The sequence below is a fragment of the Aquarana catesbeiana genome, linkage group LG01 (genome assembly GCF_042186555.1).
Source record: "Aquarana catesbeiana isolate 2022-GZ linkage group LG01, ASM4218655v1, whole genome shotgun sequence".
In the NCBI taxonomy this organism is placed as follows: domain Eukaryota; kingdom Metazoa; phylum Chordata; class Amphibia; order Anura; family Ranidae; genus Aquarana; species Aquarana catesbeiana.
The window spans coordinates 371,396,073-371,414,644 of record NC_133324.1 but is presented as its reverse complement, the minus strand read 5'-3'; the positions used below and the strand labels follow the sequence as shown (position 1 = coordinate 371,414,644).

Below are 18,572 nucleotides of genomic sequence, written 5' to 3'. Positions count from 1 at the left end.
TAGGTACTATAGTTTAAAGGTGCAAATATAATACCGCACTACGCCCTAAAATAAAGCAGCCAACATGGCAGACAATTGCAATATGTAAAAGGTAAAAAGTGCAGCGCTAAAACCTTTAAATGAACAAAGATCATTGGGTGGATCTCACAATGGTTAGTGAAAACAAATGTGGGACTCTAGTGAAATAGAAACAGTGATTTGATACAAGTAAATCAAGAACAGAACAAGTGGTTTAAATAAAGTCCATAGGTGAAATGGAATATGTAGTGAAACTGAATGTCCCTTAAAGGGACAGATGCCAAATGTTCATAACATCGTTGAGACATCAAAAAATAATGAATGGGTGATGAGATAATATGTAAAAGCGAGTAGCCTGCCAGATAGGATGAAGGCTTACCAGATGGTTTGAACTCAAAAAGGACGTACAGCCTATGAGTCAAACAAGCTTGTAGTTGCAAATGCCGAAGTTAAACATCGGATCTGGAAACCTTTGACATGTACACCAAATACTCACAGTCATTGGCGTAGTGATCTCTATAGAAGGCATTTCCATACAGACAAATGGATGGTTTCTCCCATATATTCACATGTATATATTTAAGCATAAACAGTGCTTTAAAAAAAAGGTATGTATGGTGGCAGTGTAGCCCGTTCTACGCGTTTTGTCTACATAGACATCATCTGGGGTGCCAGTCCACTGTAGCCATTCTGATTATATATGTTTGACCCAAATAATGAGCAACAGACCCATGATGGTGTCTTCAAACTCAGGGGTCTCGAGTTTGAAGACGCAGTTCTATGTGAGCCTGACATTGCAAGATAAGGCAAACCAACACAGGAATAGAACTACACGAATACCTAGTTAAAACAAAAACATTTGAAAGTTTACAGTGTCTTTAAAGCGGAGCTCCACTGGGTTTTTTTTTTTGCAAACATTAACACAATCAAACATTGACACTCGCAAACTCAGTTTTGGAGATTGAGACTGCCCAATGTCCGCTTTCGTTGTAAAGATCAACTTATATAAAATCTGTCTGGTCGTTTGCATCTTGCTTGTGGGCATGTGAAGCCCACAAGCATTTACTTCCTTGTTCCCTTGGTGCTGAGCTACCAGCATTCTTTGCTCCGCATTCTTTGCCTCCGCAATGACTCCTAGGAACAATGACATAAGCTCCAAGGAGCCAGTACGGCTGAAAGGAAATGACAAATAGCCGCACAATACCCGCAGACTAGACAAGCAGGAAGCAGAGAGGAACATCTGCAAAACACACGCTCCACACAACCAGCCGCTCTATACCCGAGCAGCGGTGTGGTTGTTACCTGCCGCTTTGCTGCTTACGGTGTCTGCCCTCAATCTTGACTCACCAAGCCATCTGACCTGGCTACGGATCAATCCCTCAAAGCTGCACCAGAGGCTTGATACAAACATATTTTCCCTACTACCTACTGATACAGCATCAGTTCCTGTCATCTGTCAACTGTGACTTTTCCTTCCAACATTGGGCTAAATGCCCACAACTAGAGGTCGACCGATATGTCGGCCGATATTTGGTGTTTTTTTCTTAATCGGCATCGGCTGATTGTGCTGATAAAAAAGGCCGATATAACTCAGCACGACTTGCAAATGACTTCTGAAGTCAATACAAGTTGCCTGTATTCTTCTGTGAAGACTTCTCTCCTCTCTCTGGGCAGCCTGCCAAATCTGATAAAAAACCTGAATTGATACAATGTTTACACTTCTGAATGAACTGAGCAGAAGTTCTCAGTTTAACCATTTAAAGACTAAGTCTTTTCTGACACTTGTTGCTTACAAGTAAAAATCCTGTATTTTCTGCTAGAAAATCACTTAGAACACCCAAACATTATATATATTTTTTTTTTTAGCAGAGACCCTAGGGAATAAAATAGCGGTTGTTGCAATATTTTATGTCACACGGTATTTGCGCAGCAGTCTTTTAAACGCAATTAAAAAAAAATATATATATAATAAATTAAAAAAAAAAAAACTAAGCAGTAAAGTTAGCCCATTTTTTTCGTCCAAAAGTTTTGATTACCTGTTTTTGTGTATTTATTTTTAAGATAGTTTTTTTTAATATTTTTTTAATCTAAATTCTACATACAAGTGAACTGATTGGAGGTTTGTTTTGTTTAATAAATGTTTAAATGTAAAAAATTTTCTGTATCACTTTAGGTTGCTTTCACACTGCAGCGGGCATGCGTTGACGGTAAAACGCTGCTAGTTTTAGCGGCGCTATTCGGCTGCTAGCGGGGAGCTTATAACCCAGCTAGCAGCCGAGGAAGGGGTTAAATGTGCCCCTGAAGCGCCGCTGCCGAAACGCTTTGCAGGCGCTTTGGCAGCGGTGCGCATTCATTTCAATGGGCAGGAGTGGTGGAGCAACAGTATACACCGCTCCAAAGATGTTGCTTGCAGGACTTTTTTTAACATCCTGCCAGCGCATCGCCTCAGTGTGAAAGCACTCGGGCTTTCACACTGAGACTGCAGGGGAGCCGTTTTACAGGCGCTATTCTCTCTCAAACTACTACTACAGTGGTTATTGTGCCAATAAAGTCCCAAGCCCAAACTTCTCTTTCTTTATACATAATATGTAAGGACGTGGCACTGAGTACTTTCTAGTATCCACTATGTGTTGATACCTCAATTCTTTTAAATTTTTATCTGCAAAACACAGGTACTGTTGAAAGAAAAAAAAAAAAAAAGTCAGTTTTTATGTCATTACATTACTGCAATCTGAATGAGCTAATGTTATAAAATAGGGTGGAGCTCTGCTCTAACTTCACACAGAGGTGAAAAGGATACAGTAGAGGCTTCCCAGGCTAGAAGCTGTCAGTGACAGCTCATTATTGGTGCTGGGTCATGCAATTGAGCACACTCACAGCACAACACACAGGTACAAACATATGTGGCAGTACAGCATAATGCACAGTTTGTGCTGCCACATATGCATATGGCTGACCTTAAAGAGGAACTGCAGTTTGCTCACATCATTTGTAATAAAAACATCTTTGCCATTCTGAAGCCTCCCTCCAACTACTTTGCATATTTTATATATACTGTAATTCTGTACTTGCCAAATATGCTGCAGAAATCTCCCTCTACTAAGTCTGGCTGCAGCCATTTTAAATGTGGGCAGCTGATGCTGCTGCCTGTTCACTTCCTGGATTTACACAAACACCTCCACCTCTGCAGCTCTCATTAGCCCTCTTGAGGCAGAGGCAAAGCCTAAGCTTTTTACCAAACAAGAAACAGGAAGTGGGCTGGCATTTACTGGCAGAAAAAAAGTTTTACTATCTAATATTAAAACAAGGGCAGAAGATATAATAGATGGAAAGATGAACATGACTGAAGTTCCACTTTAAGGAAGGTTTAAAAAAAAAAAAAAATCTGTGGCAAGTATGAAAAACATAACACAAAAAAAAGTTACTGAAACCCACTGACATTGGTATCAGATGAGGTCAGTGAATACCATTTTCACCAGTTTTCTTCTTCTCTAGAATCCTAATGAGGTGGCTATGCAAACAGTTGGTTATGCAAACAGAGTTGCTATTTGCATAACCATAGAACTCCATCAGCTGACAGGTTGCTCAAGCGCCAGGCCTTGCGTGAAGAGCTTAGGCAGCATGGGGAGAAGAATCTGATGCAACTGGTAGGTGAAAAAAACAAAAAACAAATCTGAAATAAAATCTCACCTAAACATAGGCTTCTCTGGTGTGTACATACTGACATCTTCCTTCCTAAACATCTGACCTTGCCTCTCCAGTATCCAGTGACAGGCTAGTGAGGCTGATTACAACAGTGATGGGCAATTAATGACTGGAAAGAGGTCATACCAAAGTGGTTTCTAAAGGTAGGTTTTTACCTTAATCATGAAAATTAAGGTAAATGACATGTGCAGCTTCCTCCCCAGCACCCACCCTTATACTTACCTAAATCCCATCCTGATCCAGCAACGTGCATGAGAGCAGCGGCTCTCCTGGTCTCAATCTCTCCCCTTATTGTCTCACATTACAGCAGGAGCCATTGGCTGCTGCTGTCAATCACAGCCAGTGAGCCAATGAAAGAGAAAGTGATGGCGGGGCCAAGCCATACTCCATGTTCTGCACGATTCTGCATAAAATGAGAATCACTTTTTTGCTTAGAATAAAGATAATTCTCAGCGCAACCTTTCACATTATACAAAAAAAATTGCGCTAACTTGACGTTTTTTTTCCATTGAAATGCATTTCTTTCCCCAAAAAAGAATAGATATAGAGCAATTTTCTAGCAAAAAATACAGATTTTAACTTTTAAGCAACACGTGTCAGAAAGGCTTAGTCTTTAAGTGGTTAAGCTGATCTCATTTACAGATCCAAGTTCATTCCTTTGATCTAAAAGAACCAAATGATGCAACTTTTTTTATCTTGAGCAATGTGGTGATGAACTTTACCTTTTTTTTCTTTACAGCTCTGAGCAGAGATCTGCTCTGCACTCATTACATGGTTACGTGGAAATGCCAGATAAAGGTTGTGAGGAGAGGCTGAATCAAGAGCACGATTTAACGATTAATTGTGCAGCTCTAGAATAGACCATATCCATTTACAGGAGTGGCCTGCCTGAGTGCCCCTATAGCAAGGAGCTTGCTATTGGGGGCACTTAACGGGGGGGGGGGGGGGGGGGGGCAATGAGCCAGGACTGGCAGTGAGGGACCCAAAGAAGAGCATCAGGCTGCTCTGTGCAATACCATTGCACAGAGCAGGTAAGTATGAAGTGTTTGTGATTGAGGGAGAAAAAAAAAAACCACACGCACTTTAGAATAACTTTACCACTAAAGACCAGGCCTTTTTCTGACACTTGTTGCTTACAAGTTAAAAACCGGAGTAAGACTTACCGGTAACGGTTTCCAGGAGTCTATGAGAGAAGTACCTTCTACAACAGGAACAGAAAACACATCACCAATGCACTTTAAAAAGGCAGTCCCTCTGCTGAACTGGTCAGTTTTAAAAAGAACTGAAGGACAAAACTTAAAGCATGTAACATACATAACAACCATTAACATAAGGGGCGGGAACGAGGCTGTCCTGGAAGACTCCTGGAAACAGTTACCGGTAAGTCACTCCGGTTTTCGCCAGTCGTCTTCCAGGACAGCCCATGAGAGGATTAGCAAGAACTTACTATATTATTATTAGGGAGGGTCATTAAAAGTCCAAAGACCTTTACCACCCTTGCAAATACCATAATTATTAGGGTCGCACCGAAATTTTGGACGAAAATGGCCTTTTCAGCAATTTGCCGAAAGAGAAAAACGGCAGATAAGGGAGCTGAAAGTGGGGCGGGGCTCCACCCCCCCGCCCCTGATGTTGCCTATCACAGGGGCTTCCTATAGCGTAGAAGAGAGGAGAGCCGCCGCCTGGTTGATTAGAGCGCCAGGAACATCACAGCTTTCATTTCAATAGCTGTGTGTTCCCCACCACATGCCATCACATACAGCCCCTCCCCCTCGTCTGGGGAACTTTGATAAACAGATCACCTATCCCAGGATTGGGCGGGTGATCTGTCTCAAAGTGCCCGGATAAATAGGGGCTGTATGCGACTACGCGCGGAAGGGACCACACAGCTATTGAAACGCAAGCTGTGATGTTCCTGGCACACTAATCAACCAGGCGGCTCTCCTCTCTTCCACTGCACTGATCTCCTGTACCATTGTCCCCAGTCACTGACCAACTCCTATAAAAAATATTTTTAAAAACAGTCACTTTCGGTATTGGTGCTGTTGCATTATCGGTTTCGGCCTAATGTGTATTTTTCATTTTCGGTATCAGTTTCGGCACCAAAAAAACACATTCGGTGCATCCCAATTATCATAGATATGCTGGGCCCAGTTATCTTAAATTCTCAATAGAGACTAGCCCCAACTATGGTGAAGATATAAAAACCACCACCCTATATAGAATATAAACAAATAGAATCTGCTACAAAAAAGGCATATGTCTAGTGACTCCTCCCCCCCACCCCCCATCTACAGCCTTATATATGAATGTGACAAAGCTCGTGCCTTGAGACATACATTATCCCTTCAGGAACCCATGTTAATTTCCACAAACATGATATAGATATATATACACACACACACACACACACACACACACACACACTTGTTATATGGAGACAGCGCTGATACTCCAAGCAATGCCTATACCCCAAGCTGCAGTGCATCCACTGCCACCTGAAAAGACTAAGTAGTAGGGGGTTTGCCTAAAATGCCGACCTGATTACCGTACTTTACAGATTATGGGATGCCAAAAATCCACTAGAACAAGCCTCCAAATGCACCCCCTTCTCTGCTAATTGGAGCATATACGCGCATTTATTCGCTCCTGCAACCACTTCACTTATTGTAATATGTCTGCCTGTGTCAGATTTCGTCGGAAAGATTAGCTTATATTATTCACTGCAGGCGGTTTCCATCTTCATTGTGGGCATTTGAAGCCCACAAGCATTTATTTCCTGGATGTGGTGAATGCTGTGCTCCCAGCATTCACCGCTCGTTCCCGTACATGCTCAGTGGCATCCCGGGAAGCCTGAGACTAGCTCCCAGGAGTCTGGGAGAGGCTAGAAACACGCCTACTCCCACGGGAGGAGAACCAGGAAGTGCAAAGAACAATAGAAAAATAAAAGGTAATTACGACGATTTAAATTTTTTTAAACGGCATGTCAGCATCTAGGCAAGGAAGAGATTACATACAGATATTGTTCAAAATTTGGGTGGAACCCCGCTTTAAGTGAAGTGGCAGAAGGTATGCAACCAAGTTGCTGCCCTTATGTTCTGCCTTTGCCAGCCACGGCTTTTAGCACCACTTGCATAGTTGGAAAACATGCATGACTGATGGCATGGTTGGATCTGAACTGACAACTCCAGGGCCGCTAGGTAGAAGCACCAACCCACTGCTCTGCCTATGCAAAATAGGGTTATACCCCTGTACCAACATTTCTTGTGGCACATGGACGCACTACATAAATGCAGCAATATAAAACTATCATATCCTCTACACAAGAGGCCACGGAAGAGGAATAACATTTTGATACAGGATAAATGCCAACCCCAAAATGCATAAGTACAACTCATGACCTGCAGACTTAGGGTTGCAAATGTATATTTGTTGCAACACTCTACACTAAGTAAAGCAAACACATTCCCATAAAATTCCTTAAACCTTTGGAGAAACTGAGTTTCTTTCCATGTGCAAGGAAGCTATGAAGAGGGAACCACTGTGGTACAAGATGAGTGCTGGGGGTATCAGCTACTGCGCAAGCCCCCGCCCAAAAATGTCCTATAGTGCAGACAGTGCACGCACCCAGACAGTTGGACTGGGAACCTAGACTGCCTGTGCCGGTTCCTGCCAAGGGAGTATGCCACTTCCAGTCATGGCCCTCCCAGGGCACAGAAGGAGCCAAGTAGGTAAAGATGTGGGTGGAACAGATGCCTCCCTCACCCAGGTTCCAGGCGATGCATCTCCTTCGTCCGGAGGAAACAAAAAACTGACCAGTTCAGCAGAGGGACTGCCTTTTAAAGTGTATTGGTGATGTGTTTCCTGTTGGAGGAGGTGCTTCTCTCATGGGCTGTCCTGAAATCTTTGCAAATTTATTCAAAATAAAAAGGAAAAAACCCCATGTACATAAGTATTCACAGCCTTTGCTCAATACTTTGTTGGACCACTTTTGGCACCAATTACAGCCTCATGTTTTTGTAAGTATGATGCTACAAGCTTGGCACAACTATTTTTGGCCGTTTTGCTCATTCTTTGCATGACCACTCAACTTCCATCAGGTTGGATGGGGAGCGTCTGCACAGCCATTTTCAGCTCTCCAGAAATGTGCAAACAGGTTCAAGTCTGGGCTTTGGCTGGGGCACTCAAGGACATTCACAGAGTTGTCCCATAGCCACTCCTTTGTTATCTTGGCTGTTTGCTTAGGGTTGTTGTCCTGTTGAAAGATGAACTTGCAATGCTTCACTGTAGGGATGGTATTGGTCATGGGATGCCTGGATTCCTCCAGACATGACACTTACCATTCAGGCCAAAGAGTTCAATCTTTATTTCAACAGACCATTTTGTTTCTCATTGTCTGAGAGTCCTTCAGGTGCCTTTTGGCAAACTCCAGACGGGCTGTGGGTTCCGTCTGGCCATTCTACCATATAGGCCTGATTAGTGGAGTGCTACAGAGATGGTTGTTCTCTTTCCACAGAGAAACGCTGGAACTCTGTCAGAGTGACCATGGGATTCTTGGTCACCTCTCTGACCAAGGTCCTTCTCCCCCAATCGCTCAGTTTGGCCGGGCATCCTGCTCTAGGAAGAGGCCTGATGGTTCCAAGCATCTTCCATTTACAGATGGAGGCCACTGTGCTCATTGAGACCTTCAAAGCTGCAGACATTTTTCTGTACCCTTCCCTAGATCTGTGCCTCAATACAATCCTGTCTGAGGTCTACAGACATTCCATGGACTTCATGGCTTGGTTTGTGCTCGGACATGTACTGTTAACTGTGGGACTTTATATAGACAGGTGTGTGCCTTTCCAAATCATGTCCAGTCAACTTAATTTACCACAGGTAGACACCAATCAAGTTGTAAAAACATCTCAAGGATGATCAGTGGAAACAGGATGCACCTGAGCTCAATTTTGAGTGTTATGGCAAAGGCTGCGAATATGTACATGTGATTTTTTCGTTTATTTTTGAAATGCAAAGATGTCAAGCAAACTACTTTGACAGTGTCATTATGGGGTATTGTTTGTAGAATTTTGAGGAAAATAATGAATTTAATCCATTTTGGAAAAAGGCTGTAACATAAAATGTGTAAAAAGAGAAGTGCTGTGACCAGGGTGGATTTGATTTAAATCAAGATTTAAATCACTAGTAAAAAGGCTTGATTTAAATCATAATAAATCTCTGTCCCTTAGCAGCTCCTCCTCTGACCTGCTGTTAACCACTTGACGACCGCTCACTGTATATATACGTCATTTTTTTGAAGATGGATATCTCGGTAACGGCAGCAGCTGCTGCCACAACTGAGGTATCCATCTTTACAGCGAGCGGTTCTGTACACGATAATGGTGGTCTCTGCGGCAGGTTCGCCGCGAGATCACAGTTATCGGCGACGGGAGAGGTGCCACCCCCCTCCCACCGCTCTCCCGCGCCCTCCGCCGCGTACCGGAGCCGTCGGTAGCGGCGGAGGAGATCGGGACCTGTCACTGCTGAGGTACTGAGACGAGTGAGGCCAAGATGGCCCCCACCCGTCTCTATACCATGTGACGGCCGGAGCGACGTCATTACGATGGCTCCGCCCACTTCTCTTAAAAGGCACAATTTTTTTTGTGTCATTTTTTTTAAACGACTTTTTTTTTTTTTTTTTGCATTTTAGTGTAAATATGAGATCTGAGGACTTTGACCCCAGATCTCATATTTAAGAGGACCTGTCATGTTTTTTTCTATTACAAGGGATGTTTATATTCCTTGTAATAGGAATAAAAGTGATCCAAATTTTTTTTTTTTTTTTTTTTTTAAAACAGTGAATAAATAAAATAAAGTAAAATAAATAATAAAAAATGTGAATGTGAAAGAGGTTACCCAACATGTCATGCTTTAAAATTGCATACAGTCATGGAATGGCAAAAAACTACAGTACTTTAACATCTCCATAGGCGACACTTTATAATGGTTACCAGTTTAGAGTTACAGAGGAGGTCCAGCACTTTATTGCTCTTGCTCTAACGATCGTGGCGATACATCACATGTCATTTGAACACGGTTTACATCTGGGTTCGCAACTTGCATATACGTTCACTTCTGCGCGCGAGCGCGGAGGGATGGGGAGCTTAACATTTTTTTTTTTTTTTTTTTTTTTTTTACACTGTTCCTTTAAAAAATAAATACATTCTGATCACTTTTTGTGATCACATGGAATGTAAACACCCCTTGTGACAGCAATAGTCACATGTCAGGTATTTTTTTTGGAGGGATCTGGGGTCTACCAAATCCCTCCTTTGCACTAAAAAAGCATTCCAAACGCCAAGTTTGGCTGTTTTGAATACTGAATTTTTTTTTTTTTTAATCTGGCACTTTCAAGGCTCCAGTAAACCGGAAGTGATGTCACTTCCGGGTTACTAGATCAGAGACCTGATCAAAGCAGATTCTGGCCTTGTTCGGGTCACCGGCCAGGCGGCAGACGTGCCAGTTGGTCATTCAAGCCTCCCGGTGAGACGTCCCCTCCCACTGCTTGTAATAACAATCGAGTGGCGATTGCTTAGCTGCATCAGTTATTAAAAAAAGCTGGTCTTCGGCTATAAAAAAAAAAAAAAATGGTACCTGGGTGATGCCTGCAACTGTAGGCATCTCCCCAGTACAACCACATAAAGCAGAATGACGTTCAGGTACACGATTTTGCAGCAAGTATTTAAATTGGATGTAAACCTCAGTCATGAAATCTGAGCAAAGCGCATATCTGTAGTGTTTAGTTACCTCTCCCCAAAGGTGCTTCGTTCCCCTTAGCAGGTCCCGGCACAAAATAACATGTGTGTCAGGAAGGGAGTACAGAACAGAGCTAGTCTATTCACAACACAGCTCTTCTGCTGTGTGAGGGGGGTGTGTTTCTTTCCACCAATCAGTTCTCACACACTAACTGCAGCCTCTCTGCGCTCCTGACAGAGGAAGGATTTTGACAATTCTGCCCTTTTGAAGGGGAGTAGGAAAGAGGGCTGCAGATAAGTAAAACCTATGTAGGAGGTACACAACTCTGCATCATGAGGCTATTCACTTAACTGGGTATATGTGAGGGTTTACAACCACTTTAAGGAATCTGGAGGACCGGCAGCAACTGGGCTACTGAATAGCAAAGAGCTGGGGTGTATTTGGAATCTGGTCTGACCACACTAGAAATTGGTCGCCTGTACTTTGCCAATCATAAGCAGCCAGTGCATTCCCCACCACCGCACACATACAAGGGGTGTGCATATGTGCCATTGCAGGGTGGTCATTGACTGGGCCACTTCTGGCACAGTGCAGGTGACCACTTTCTTGTGGGCTCAGACTAGGATTCAAACATGGCCAAGCTCATCCGTACTACTGAAAAGAAAAGACAGCCTGATGCGCAGGCATCTATCAAACGTCTACCACCAGTAGAGCTCCAGATAGGTCTTTATCACTTTCTATTTAAACTGAATTTCAGTTTTTGACTGGATGTCACATACAAGGGTCATGTTAAATTCGCTAATCCACAATTGATCTTTAGTTTGAGGTTATTTTTCGAGGTACCTTTTGCAGGAACATGGTATGTGCAGTTATTTTTTTGTAATTCAAATATGTAACTGGCATCTCTCTTCCTACTGTTAGAAATCTAAAAAAACTAAAATTAGGAAAAAAAAAACCCTGAATTACAGGCAGATGGAAAACACAAATATAAATGCAGCTCCTGATCACTGCTCCAATACATTTTTTTCAAGGCTTAGTTCACCTTTGTACCTATGCATTTAAGGAGTGTTTGTAGATTAAAAACAAACCGTGAAGCTCTAAGGATGACTAATGCCCTTGCTATTAGGGCTGCACTGATACCACTTTAAGACCGAGTACAAGTACCGATACTTCCCCCCCCCCCCCCCCCCCCCCCCCCAAGTACTCGCCAATACCGATACAGTTTTTAATGTCATGTGACAGTGGACTGTCAGTTTATTTTTATTAAAATTTTCTTTACAATTTTTTATTTTTTCTATTTTTACTTTATAAATACGTATTACAATTTTTTTTTTTTTTTTTTTTTTTAAATCAGCCCTGTTGGGGGGGGGGGGGGGGGGGGGGGGGGGGGGTTGGTGAGATATCCGGGGTCTAAATAAACCCCTGACATCTCCCCTTTGAGACAGAAAGGGACTGGGGATACAGGTTCCCCAGTTCCTTTCTCTGCAGCCTCAGCTGCACTGAACATGAATGGACAGGAGAAAGAGGCACCTCTCCATTTATAAACCAACATCGTAAATACAGATTACTATTCTCAGTAATTAATGGACAGTTAGTGATCACTGACTGTGCATTCAGAAAAGTAAGGAGCCAGTAAATGACAGATTTTCCTGCTCCTTCCTCCGCTCTCCATCCTGACAGATCCAGGACAGGGGGGACACAGGAGGACATGGCGGGGGACACGGAGGAGGATGACAGCCATGGGGGGGGGGGGGGGGGGGTTGAGAAATGGCCGTCAGCTGCTTTATTGAAAGTTATACAGGGAGATTGGTGTTCGTAACGTGCGCGTACAAGTACCTACTTGCTACAGGTGTAGGCCATTTACATACTTCATGAAGCCTTACTGAAATGCTCCCAGCGAATTGCCAAGTGAAGCCTACTCATTACTGCTCACCTACACCATCACAGGAGTGAGCTTTTTCTCTGATTCAAACCCCCTCACATACCCTCTCTCCCCTGATGCAGTAGCTCTGAGCTCAGCGCTTGAGAGCTCATGCCTGTGATGGTGGAGGTGAGCAATGACTAGGCCTCACTTAGTAACATCCTAGGAATATGTCAATCGGGCTTTATGGAGGTACGTGGATTGTTTACACATATGGCACAGGTAGTATTTAACTTTAGCCAGAGCTGCACAGTTTGTTTTTATTTACAGATGCCCCTTATCTGCATAGACAGTTTGTTAAAGGTTAACTAACCCTTTTGCTGCCAGGTCTGTACATTGTATGGCCTGCACAGCAGTGGGTTTTTATACACAGACTCCGGCCTGTCAGGTGGAAACATTCAGGTGGCTGTGCTGCTGCCCAATTGCTTCCACACACCCCTGGTAACCACCCCCTGCCATGTATCCCAGGCTCCACTTGCACAGCTGCAGGCCCAGGATAAACATAGCAGGTGCCGTTGGGGGTAGGGAGCAGAGCAGACACAAGTGAGCTCTCCTCCCCTCCTTGTTGCTGACCCAGATCCTGGTCCATCACCTCAGTGTTCCCAGCCAATATGGTCAGGAAAGCATGGTATTCAGTGTGATCTGCATTACATTCATTGTAGCACAGGGGAGACATCCAGGCTCTAAAAGACCCTGGATTTCTCAAAGTGAATCTGTCACCCCAAAAAAAAATAAAAAAACTCTGATCACTGTATCCTTAGGACACAGCTGATCACAGGTTGAGGTAAAGAGCCAATCACAGCAGCTCTTTATCAAGTGATCAGCTGTCTGATCAGCATGAGGAGAGCCGGTAACCGGCTTTTGTGAAAGAGACATGTACATTGAATCAGGACACCGATTATTAGCACTGCCTGCTAGTGCCACCTATCAGCCCACATCAGTGAAGGAGAAAATGACTTGTTTGCTGGGGCAGGAAGAGAGTGAAAGTGCCCAGTAGGTAAGTGGTTAAATAGTAAAAAATTAAAGTTACACCTAAAAAACTAAAGTCCCCCCCCCCCCCCAAACATTTTTGAGGGGCCCCCCGCTGTCGCAGATATGCACATAAATGAAAGCGCCAACTGCGATACACGTTACATATTGCCACACATGCCAGAGAGCAATATTTCTAGCACCAGACCTCCTCCGTAACACTAAACTGATACCTATAGGGGGATTTTAAAGCATTGCCTATAGAAAATACAGGATACTTAAGTTTGTCACCATTTCAGGGGTGCACGCAAACTTAAAAGGATAGTTTACCTTTACAAAAAAAACTGCCTATGCAGGTAAGGGATATTTGTAGATTAAAACAAACTGTGCAGCTCTGATTAAAGATGAATTATACCCTTACTATAGGTGTGGGCCATTTGCATAGCTTATGAAGCCTGATACTCCAAGGACGTTGCTGAGTACTCCCAGGATATTGCCAACTGAGGCCTAGTCATCACTGCTCACCATCACAGGAGTGAGCTCTTTCTCAGGTTCAAACCTCCTCACATACTCTCTACTGATGCAGTAGCTCTGAGATCAGCATTTGAGAGCTCACTCCTGTGATGGTGGAGGATGACTAGGTCTCAGCAACATCCTGGGAGTATTCCAGGCAGGTTTCATAAGGTATGTAAATAGCCTACACCTATAGCAAGGACATTATTCAACTTTAGTCAGAGCTGCACAGTTTATTTTTATCTACAGATGCCTCCTATCTGCATAGGCAGTTTTGTGGTAAAAGCTGAACTATCCCTTTAAGGTTTGACATGCTGGGTATATATGTACTCAGAAAAATCTTGCCTTTTAAATTTTACCAAAAATTGATTTTTTGCGTTTGTGTGCCCAACTTTATACTGTATTTTTAATGTGTATATTTTACTGAAGTTATGTCTCCTAGACCCTTTGAAGTAATATAGTGTGCCATATAAAAAAAAAAAAAAAAAAAAAAAAAAAAAAAACACAGGAACTACCACAATTTCACTCTCTAGGGCAGGGGTCTCAAACTGGCTGACTTGTAGTTCCGAAAAAGCTGTAGGGCCGCCAGTTTGAGACCCCTGCTCTAGGGGGTTTGCTTTCAGAGAAGTATGTTTTGGGGGTTTTATGCAATTTTCAGAGCTAAAAATTTTATTTATTTCTTTCCTTTTTACCTGCTAGCCAACCAGCCGCCGCAGTTATACTGTGGCAGGTTAGCATGGCTGCGCAAATCGCCATAGCTGTACGTCGCTTCTTTTAGACCACACAGCAGGTGTGCACGCACCCGCCACGTATCCCCAGAGCTGATGCACGTGCCCGGCGGCGATGCCTGCCAGGCACCCGCGATCTCTTGTGACAGAACGAGAGCTGGGATCTGCTTGTGTAAACACACAATTCCCAGTTATCTCAGGGGAGAGGAGACAGATCGCGTGTTCATACTAAATATGGACACCGATCTCTCGCCTCCCCTAGTCAGTCCCATCCCCCCCTACAGTTAGAACACACATAGGGAACACAGTTAACCCCTTCCGTACCAGTGACGTTTATACAGTAATCAGTGGCTATTTTTAGCTCTGACCGCTGTATAAATGTCAATGGTCCCAAAATAGCGTCAAGTGTCCGATCTGTCTGCTGCAATGTCGCAGTCCAAAAAAAAAAAAAAAAAAAAACGCAATATCAGCCTAAACTGAAAAAAAAAAATTATTTATATATATATATATATATATATATATATATATATATATATATATATATTTTTTTTTTTTTTTTTTTAATTGGGATATTTATTATAGCAAAAACAACAAAATATTGTTTTTAAAAAAAATTGTCTTTTTTGTTTATAGCGCAAAAAATAAAAACTGCAGAGGTGATCAAATACCACAAAAAAAAAAGAAAAAAAAAAACTCTATTTGTGGGGAAAAAGAAAAAAAGTTTGTCAATTTTGTTTGAGTACAGCGTCGCATGACCGCGCAATTGTCAGTTAAAGCGACGCAGTGCCGTATCACAAAAAATGGCCTGGTCAGGAATGGGGCAAACCCTTGCAGGGTTGAAGTGGTTAAGCTTGCAAGCAGAAAAATAAAAATGGCAAAAACAGCTCTGGCAGCATAAGGGTTAAATACAGAACCTGAGTTGATATCAGCCTCCTGCAAATCCTGTACAGGAGAGCGGTGAGAAAGAAGGGCAGCAGAGTAACCAGTAGTGCTGCAGGTCAATGCTGATAGGGGGGAGAGAAGAACTCCTCAGTATGCAGCTTCTCTGTTCACCATCCAATCACAGGCAGGGGAGGGACAAGACCTGTGTTACCCAACTGCGGGTAAAAACAGGTCTTCTGTCCTGCTAGACAGGTATTCAGCAGTGTAATGGGTAAATCAAAGGACAGGGTGGACAGAAATGGAGAGCCTTTGGCAGGTAGATCATAATATATATATACACACACACACACACACACACACACACACACACACACACACACACCATAGTGTATTATACATGTCACCCTTGAATGTAGGAATTTGCAGAGGTTTGTTCCAGTAAACATCCCCTCCAGAGGGCTCCAGCACAGGATGAAACCCTTCAGGGCTGATGAATAGAATCCTCAGGGAGCCCTATGCTATGAATAGGGAAATAAAGCCAAGCAGTGTGTATGTGGAGTATAGGCAGACAGTAAGGGCACAGGAACATAAAGAAAACTAGACAGCAGGACGTGCTAATAAAGGACCGCAAACAGCCCCTCCGCTCACCTGTGTAACAGCCATAGAGGCCTGTGCCTTTCTCTCGGCTTTTATAAGCCCCTCTTCATAGTGCACTTCGGCTCTGTCTACCCGGAAGGAGGTAGCCGGTGACACGGGAAGAGATTGGCTTGTGCACGAACACCGTCACTTCCGCCTCTTCTGTTGCACTGAGCATGCGCTGGTGACGAGCGCTCTGCACATGTCTGTGGGGGGTACTGCAACACTGGTGGTGCTGTTTGTAGTGTTGGGGTTACATTGATAGGAATGTAATGTGGGTGAGAAAGGACATAACACTATTTCTGTGGAGAGGGATAGCTGGCTGTGAGAAGACAGGCATTTATGAGTGATATAAAGCAATGAATAAGAAAGCAGCATACTGTTCTATTAGTCAGGGGTGTTATTGTAGCATTAACCACTTAAGGACCGAGCCTCTTTCTGAGATGAAAAACATTTTTTTTTTGCTAGAAAATTACTCAGAACCCCCAAAAATTATATATGTGTGTGTATATATATATATATATATATATATATATATATATAAATATATATATATTTATTTTTTTCTAACACACTAGAATAAAATGGCTGTTGTTGCAATACTTTCTGTCACACCGTATTTGCGCAACTGTCTTGCAAGCGCACTTTTTTTGGAAAAAATACACTTTTTTTAATTAAAAAGTAAGACAACAGTAAAGTTAGCCCAATTTTGTTTTATATTGTAAAAGATAATGTTACGCCAAGTAAACTGATACCCAACATGTCACTCTTCAAAATTACGCCCGCTCATGGAATGGCGACAAACTTTTACCCTTAGCAATCTCCATAGGCGACGTTTAAAAAATTCTACAGGTTGCAAGTTTTGAGTTACAGAGGAGGTCTAGAGCTAGAATTATTGCTCTCACTCTACCAATCGCAGCGATACCTCACATGTGTGGTTTGAACACCATTTTCATATCCGGGCGCTACTCATGTATGCATTCGCTTCTGCACGCGAGTTCGGCGGGACGGGGCGCATTTAAAAAAAATTTTTTCTTATTTATTTTACCTTTTATTTTTTTATTTTTACACTGTTCTTTTTAAAAAAAATGTGTCACTTTTATTCCTATTACAATGAATGTAAACATCCCTTGTAATAGAAACAAATCATGACAGGACCTCTTAAATATGAGATCTCGGGTCAAAAAGACCTCAGATCTCATATTTACACTAAAATGCAATAAGAAAAAAAATTGTCATTTGAAAAAAAAAAAATGGCCTTTTAAGAGCTATGGACGGAAGTGAAGTTTTGACGTCGCTTCCGCCCTACAATGATATGGAGACGGGTGGGGCCATCTTCCTCTCACTCATCTCCATGTCAAGCCAGGAGAATGATCCGATCGCTACCGACGGCTCCGGTAAGCAGCGGAGGGCACCAGAGCGCGGCGGGAGGGGGGGGCCCTCTCCTGCCGCAGATAAAAGTGATCTTGCGGCAAATCTGCCGCAAAGACCACTTTTATCTGAAAGCGGACCACCCACTGAAGAAGAGGATACCGGGGTTATGGCAGCTAGCTGCTGCCATAACGATATTCCTCTTCAAAGTATCGACATAAAACTGCAGCGGGCGGTCCGTAAGCGGTTAAAACATCCCTGTTTCTTCTTTAACATTATCCAGGCAGCTGCTCCCTGCAATTGAAGAGGCTGAATACTTTGGCGGGCTCTTATAAAAGGTAACATCACTACTCAGGTGTGGACATTTATAAAAAAAAAACTACTTGTTCAAGGGACTAAATCAGGGTTCCAGTCTGCTTGTCCCTTATGAAAATCTACTTGTCCTAATAAAACATTTTTATTTTTTTCACAAGATGGAGAATATGAAGGGTTGATGCTTTTTTATTAGGCAGAGGTGCTTTTAAGAATGTCTAAGGCTTTTAACCACTTCGTTCCTGGGCCATTTCTGACACTTCACTCCTACATGTAAAAATCTACTTTTTTCTTTTTTTTGCTAGAAAATTACTTAGAACCCCCAAATATTATATATATATTTTTTTAGCATAGGCCCTATAGAATAAAATGGTGTATGTTGCAATTTTTTATGTCACACGCAATTTGTTTGGAGAAAAAACACTTCCATGAATTAAAAAAAAAAAAAGAAAAAAACATTAAAGTTAGCCCAATTTTTCTGTATAATGTGAAAGATGATGTTACGCCGAATAAATAGATACCTAACATGTCATGCTTTAAAATTGCATCTGTCCATGGAACGGTGGCAAACTAAAATTCTTCATAGGCGACGCTTTACAGGTTACCAGTTTAGAGTTGCACAGGAGGTCTGGTGCTAGAATTATTGCTCTCGCTCTGACATTCGCGACAATACCTCACATGTGTAGAGCGATCACCGTTTACATAGGCTTGCGGGAGTAACATATGCGTTCGCATTTGCGCTATGGGCGCTTTAAACTTGTTATTTATTTTATACCATTTTT

The 18,572-nt window shown here is 42.7% G+C and overlaps 1 protein-coding gene across 1 annotated transcript in view; it reads right to left on the bottom strand.

Annotated features, from left to right (window-relative positions):
- Window positions 1–16,272, bottom strand: part of TUT7 (terminal uridylyl transferase 7) — a 148,215-nt gene extending 131,943 nt beyond the window's left edge. Inside the window, 1 exon segment of the mRNA XM_073633387.1 lies at window positions 16,120–16,272. The gene's annotated coding sequence lies outside the window, so the exon portion shown is untranslated.
- Window positions 16,273–18,572: the final 2,300 nt, after the last annotated feature.